The following is a 6,469-nucleotide window of genomic DNA, read 5'->3' on the forward strand; positions in this document are numbered from 1 at the left end:
AAGCCCAGCCCGTTACCTAGCAACCCAGTTTTAGTTCCACTGGTAGATTTTTTGACATTTTGACATGTTATATGTGATATAATCTGGCACTGGAACTAGAACATTTTTAAATCAATATTTACAATTTATTGATTTAAAACAAACTCCTATATTCTGCTGAAATGTTACTTTTAAGTTAGTTTTGTTTTATCTGAAGTTCCCTGGAAACTAGACGCAAATACTTGGTAGGGTTTTGTGTTTTTGCAGCGTATTTCAAGTCATATTATTATTCCAAGCAGACCCGAGACCATGCTAATAGCAGGAGGCGGATTACTACGCAAGGCATTCTGGGTAAATATAACCAAAACACATGTGTTAGCCTAGCACTACTGGGGGAAATAACTCAGTCTTCAGCCAAACACAAAAGAGACATCCTACGATCGCTAAAATCTGATGCTGCTCCATTTTTGATTACATTCTGTCAGGAAGGAAGATGCGCTCAGTTGTTTGTTCCCTTCAGTGGTTCTGGTGCAGCGCCCCCACAGGCGAGGAGGGGAACAGGTTTCTCAAATGGTTTGGTTTGTTTGTGAAAGTGAACCACAGCAGCTGAACATGGAACAAATGTTGCAATTCTCATCCCCAGTTGAACCAAATCTAGAGAACTGCAAGGTGTGAAAACACCCTAAGACACAACTAAACACAAAAACACAATAAATAAAAACACACAACAGGACAGAGATAAAGGCAGCAGTAGCGCCGTCTGTGGCTTCACGTTGGAAAGAAACCCGGCTAAAAACAGAATCACTGAGGTGGGAGAAGTTTCCATGGGACATAAAGACACAGATTGAGTTTTCCCAGAAGAAAACAGCTAAACATAAAGTTCTGAGTCAGCAGAACTTGAATGGGGGGAAAAAATGGCTGAATGCAAAATGTACCACACACGTCCTGAATTTACATCCAGGCATTGGTAACGTCTGCAAGACAGTTCACTATTACTTCAACACATGCATTTCATAGACTCTGGGAAAATCATCCTGCCCTGTCATGAAGGACACAGCATCACTTTGACCGCTCAGATATACGTAACCATGTTCCACAGAGCTGACAGTCTTCAGAGAGCGACGGGGCACAAAACAAAGAGAGACCAGAGAGAAATACCCATGATGCTTCAGTGATAAATGACTCTGATTTGTCAGATGTCCATGATCAGCTCCAGTTGTCGTAACGGTCATCCTAAACAAGTCATACGTTTGCTCTGTGAGATCATCTTTCCCCTGTGAAACAATCACATCCACGTCTTTGCAGCAGATTCTTGGCACCGCTGCTTTGCGCCGTTCTCCAACCTGCTATGGGAACTATGTAGATGACAAGTGTTTCTTGGGCGAGTCTGGCCTGAAGTGCTCAGACGCGTTGGACTGATGAAGGAGATGTCAGCGGGACTCCACAGGCGACGATGACAGACTCCGTGTTGGGTCTCACCAAAGAGGACCATTGAGATAAATGGATTCCTCAAGGAGGCGTTTTCAGCACCTCCCAGTCCAGTTCGTCTGGCTCTTCACACCATCTGAACTCGTTTCTCCCTCTAATTTTACCTACCGCTAAAATATAGAACCAGCATTTCATATTTATGGAAATGCACATGCGGACGTTCTTGAAAATAAATTTTCTGTGTACATTAAAGGGGACCTATTATGCAAAATGAACATTTAGCATATTTTTGTATTTCCATTTGGGTTTCTGCTGCTCCCAAAAACAGTTCAAGCGCTTCTATAAATCACTCAGCCGTTTTTTTGGTGTCTGGAAAATGAGTCGCTTCAAAAACCTGCCCGTTACCTAGCAACCCAAGCAGCGCTCCAGCATGTTTGTCCAGCTGGTTTTACTGCTCTATGCGGTGTACAATGGCTGCTGGAAAAGACAAACTGCTTTATTGCTGACTTATTATTTAGAAAGAACTTGCTGCATTCTTGTTGGCTGTGCAGAAGGCTCCACTTCTGCTTTTCAAAGATGTATGGTTGCATAATTGTGCATCCTTTTGCAACCATTTTTATGAGAGTGTAACCGTTGAGTTGAGAGACGTGGTCAGCAGCAGGTTATTTCGATTTAAAGCGACAGGAAGCCCTAAAACAGGTCAACGTAGGCCGAACTGAGCAGACTGAAATCTCATCGTCTGAGAATGATTTTGTGCAAAAGATGTAAGATGTTCTGTGTCTCCCACAGACCTATCCTAACATGTTCAGGGAAGAAGAATAAGTCACCTTTAACATATCAGCTTGCAGAATCTTATTTGATTATTCTCAAATTTAAACAGATAGTTTCCCCGTTTTTCTCCAAACAAGTGACATGCTCAGTTACTCAATCAGGCCGACGTCGGTTCTCGACATCGCAGCTCTTTGAACATGAGCAGGCGGAGGTCGAAGCGCGTAAATAAAGGCATTAGTCTGGGCCGTCACGCCGCATGCCACAAGCAGATTTGTCAAGGTGAGAACATCTGTAGGAAAAATGTTATTTATACCGCCACTCAGCAACGGACGTACGAGACCACATAGGAGTCCGTCTGCGCTCAAACCCTCCCCCATCACATGAAGTTTGTGCAACAGCTGACATCGGCCTACATTGTAGACTTTAAAGCCCCCGCAACAAGCCCTTTTTCACAGGGGCGGATACACCTAAAATACCCCCACAATCCCCGTCCCTTCCCGCTCCGTCCCATCCATCTCCACTCCATCCCGTAATAGAGGCCTTATTTTAGACATCCTCGTGTTCCCGGCTGGGCCTAACCTATTCCAGGGTTCCAGATAAAGCGCGGCAGGTATTTGGAATAATTTTTCCATGGGCCTGGCCCGGAAGATAAAACAGGAGATATATTTGTAATGCGTGTGCCGGTATCCCATTTCAAAGAGAAAGCCCGGTGGAATGCAGCCCTGGGCTTATTGTTATATGCCTGAGATGGAACAGACGCACCACGGTGCCCCATCGCTCTCTGACGACATTCGGCTGTGTGTAACGTGGAGTGTGTGCATCTGCGATTTCAAAGAGATGTTTATATCGCACACGTGAGGGCGGCGTATCGTTTACCAAAAGACATGCCGCTCAGAAATGGAGAAATATAGATTAGTTATAATAATAAATCCCTGCCACAGTAAAAAAAAAAAAAAAAAATGAAGACACTTAGTTATAACAGATTATGTTGAAAAAAGCATTTAAAAAAGTGTTTTTGCTTTAAAAAAATTGAGTTTTTGGTCTAATCCAAGTGCAAATATCTTAAAATGTAAATCTTTTCAGCCAGATTTATATCCATATTAAATCAATAAGGGTTCAATGATCTTTATTATCCTGCCAGCTCACATCTGCATGTTTATACAAATGTTCCACTTCTTTACGGTATGAAATTTGAACTCAGCTAAAATTTTAAGAAGCAAAATTAATAAATAAAAAAAATATAAATAAGAGCATGTACAAATATAGGGTATACAAATAAACATTTCAGCAAGATATAGGAGCTTGTTTTGAGTCAATAACTCCTGAATATTGGTGAAAAGGTTCTAGTTCCACTGGCGCCGTTAYCTAGCAACCCCAGCCAAGCCCCGCCCGTCGCCTAGCAACCCCAGCCAAGCCCAGCCTGTCGCCTAGCAACCAGTTCTAGTTCCACTGGCAGATTGTTTCACTTGTAACAAGACATTTTTCCCATGTTGATAGTGAGATAACCTGAAAAAGACGAGTCAAAATCTGCCCAGCTCACCAACTGGAGTATTACATCAAAGCAGCCAGAGACGTTGCCATGACGACTGTGACTCAAGCCTGTCGCAATGARCACTGAATCCATTCATCTGTGATTGTTTTGCCTCATGTTTTCCTTTCTACCAAAGCCTGGATGACACGTGGCTTTTTAGWGCGGTGTGTTTGTCTCAACTGCTCCTATTATGACGGACAACTTTGTTTACAAAGACGTCAACATTAATTTTATTTGTTGTTTAAGTTTATTTAATATCTTCATGTTAAAGGATCGTTAGAAATTTGTGCTTCGTAAATTTTGAGAGAGTGTACTTGCATTATGATGCCATTACCAACATGTTACTTGAAAATTGTCTCAAAACAATTTTATAGTTTATCGCAATAACTTCTGGGACGATTTATTATCCAGCAAAATTTATTGTGTCAGGCCTAATGTGAGATGATATTTCACACAGCTGTAGCATCAATTAACCTCATGCTATGTTATGCAGTCGCTTTGTCTGCAGCGATGAAGATTCACCTGCATTACAGGACGAAAGCTTAAAGTGGCYCCAACTGCAGGGCAGTCTGACCTATTTTCTGATTAAGTCAGTTAGTAATTGTTTGACCAGGAAGTGCTGAACTTTCAACCCAAGATGGTCACTCGGTCAGTGGGTAAGAAGAGAAAAGAGACTACAGTTGAAAAGACTACAGTAGATTTTACAGCCTTTAACCCAAAAGAAGAAAATGGCGGTGCATTAAAAGCTACACATAATTTATAGACATGACTCCGTTTGATGTTTCACAAAAATGCGCTCCCTTTCTTTACGTTTAGATCCACGTGAAGCACGTTTTTCAGATAAAACAACATCTGTGGCTTCAGTCATCTTCAACAGATTAAAGTATGGGTCCCCATGAGGCTCATTTTTCAGATTAAAACTACCGTTTGCAGGGATTAGTCAGATTTTTTAAAGTGCATATTTGCGAATTAAAACATATTTTATTGGTCTGATGTAATTATTCAATCTTAAATGTGTTTTTTATTATCTGTAAGCAGCAATTAACAGGAATAAAGCTTTGAAAGCATCAGTCTGGTGGTGTAACAGTGATGGAGAAACTCAACTTTTAAATAATTTTCATATTTAGTCAATATGTGATGGTGAATTGGAAAAAAAACCCTAAACTTTTTTAAAGCGGCAGCAGCTTTAGGGCTCATGCTTTTCTACCAGAGATGGGAAATCTGAAGCAATCACCCAAACATCTTAAACTGAAATTTACTGAGCACACACACACACACACACACACACACACGCACGCACGCACGCACACACACACGCACGCACGCACACGTCTCTACAGTTAAAAGTGCTGGAAAACAGGAAGCAGTTTTCTCTGGTAAAAACCGAGTCCTCCAAGAGCCAGACTCCCTCCTGGGTCCTTGATGACGCCCACATCAAATACTCCCACAAACACTCAACACCCCCATGTTGCAAACACCACCATACTCAGAGCATCTGTTTTATTAGTTTTATCAGCTTAATTTACCAAAAAGAAAAGTTCGGTCCCACAGTCAGTGAGTCACATGTAAACAAAAACATGCCCACCGAGTCTAGACAGTTCGCAGCTCTTTGTCTGAGACTCGAGATGGGAAAAAAAAAAAAACTCAATCGAAGCATATTTTTTTGGAAATGTTGGTAAACCTGATGCATTTTCAGAAGGTATGAGAAAAAATTAATGAGAAGAACAAACAAGAAAATGTCAGAAATGTAGTGTTTATGACATAATGCTTCACTTCAATCTTAAAACAATCATTTTATTGGTAAATTTCAAAAAATGGCAAAACAATGAGACAAAATATAAGAAGAAAAAAAGACTTTCATTGTTTCTCCAAATATCCATAAAGTTACAATCAACTAAACAACAGCAAACGCCTTTAACTCACTGAGTTAGAAGAATGTTTGCTGTGTCTGGTGAGCRTGAATGAGAAATGATTTCATTCTGCATCCAGCCTCTAGACGCCCTGCAGGAGTATTCAACCCCCTGAACAAGTGGGAGGAAGCTCATCTACTCAAACACCTTTAAATGAAATCCAGTGCAGCTAAAGGCAACTGGAGTCTAATCGGTAGAAACAGACGGTCGGCTTAAAGGCWGGCAGTTTGGTTTTATAGCACATWTCCAGCAACTGGGCAATTTAAATGCTTTACATGGTTAGAAGGAAAATAAAACAACGAGAAAAACAAACAAAGGCAAAACGATGACAGGTTGAAAGACAGACAAAAGTTTATGATGTTCCACTTATGATTATTATTATTATTATTCAAAGCCAACTCTAAACAAATGAGCTTTCAGCCTCCATCCAAAGGAACTCAGGGTTCCAGCTGCTTTTTTCTTTTCTGGAAGTTTGTTTCAGATTAGAGGAGAATAAAACCCGAAAGCTGCAGAGGATCTGGATCAGCTGCAAACGGCTTTTCTGAGCTAGTTTGGCTTTTTTTGGACGAACGGCAGACAGAAAACGTCCAGTTTGCATTTTCCCACAGGCCATGAGAGGATGAAAGTGTTAGGTGAGAAGACGACGCCTGTGTTGAGCAACTGATGAAAACATATTTAAATACTTTTATTTGGACATGTTGGTATTTTAAAAATCAAATTGAAAAGAATTTATGCTAAATAAGAATCAAGCAAAGTGAATTTATTTCAAAATCATTTTTCTTCAATGAAACTTTTGCAAAAACTGGTGAAGTTTTGGCTCAAACAAACTTGTTGTTCATTCAGTAAAGTT

General features: G+C 40.7%; 1 protein-coding gene across 3 annotated transcripts in view; it reads right to left on the minus strand.

Annotated features, from left to right (window-relative positions):
- Window positions 1-6,469, minus strand: part of ankfn1b (ankyrin repeat and fibronectin type III domain containing 1b) — a 177,630-nt gene that overhangs the window by 27,585 nt on the left and 143,576 nt on the right. The window lies entirely within an intron of this gene.

Source organism: Poecilia reticulata, linkage group LG19, assembly GCF_000633615.1.
Source record: "Poecilia reticulata strain Guanapo linkage group LG19, Guppy_female_1.0+MT, whole genome shotgun sequence".
NCBI lineage: Eukaryota > Metazoa > Chordata > Actinopteri > Cyprinodontiformes > Poeciliidae > Poecilia > Poecilia reticulata.